Genomic DNA, 799 nt, shown 5'->3' with positions numbered 1-799 from the left:
CTTCATAGCCAGTATGCAACAACAGTCATAGGTAAAAAATAATTTTTTGGCATTATATACATCTTTCTCAGTTGTTTTTCAAATAATTAGTCTTGGATTCAAGGGCAAGTTATGAATAATGCTGATTTGCAGTTAAGGCTAATTCTATCAGCCAGATTTAGTGATTGTGTGTATATAAGTTCGAAAGTAGTGAACTGGATATCTTGTGTATGAGTATTGTATCAATTACAAGTATTGCTGCTGTCTAGGGTGTAATACATCAATCAGTAGTAGAAAGATAGGCCTCTTGTGTACATTGAACTAAGCAATAGATTACTTCCAGCACTTGGTGGAGAGAGGACTTAGGAAGCTGTTTTCCAGAAGGATATTTCAGAGATAAACACATTTTTAGGATAGGGGTAATGTTAAAGCTGTATGTGTAGGGAAAAATGTAATGCAAAAAAAGGCAAAAAAACAATGCATTCACATATTTTTCATGAACACAATATGTGTTTATTTATTATTTATCAGTCAGCTTGCTTTACAATGGGAAATTTTTAAAAGGAAATTGAGAACTCATTTGAAATACATGTTACATAGCCATTGATCAGGCTACTACTGGGTGTATAAGCATTCTGTGATAAGTGGATTTGAATTGACCCACATATTCTGGGAAGAATTAGTCTTGTAAAATTGAGAAGGCAGGAATCTGGAATGTGTATGCATAATCCATGAGTAACACCAGAATGTGTACATATGCACTTCATGATGTTCATATGGCAACACAAATAAGTGCATACATTGTAACACAGCATATATG

The sequence above is a fragment of the Penaeus monodon genome, chromosome 27 (genome assembly GCF_015228065.2).
Source record: "Penaeus monodon isolate SGIC_2016 chromosome 27, NSTDA_Pmon_1, whole genome shotgun sequence".
Lineage (NCBI taxonomy): Eukaryota > Metazoa > Arthropoda > Malacostraca > Decapoda > Penaeidae > Penaeus > Penaeus monodon.
This window is presented reverse-complemented; position numbering follows the sequence as displayed.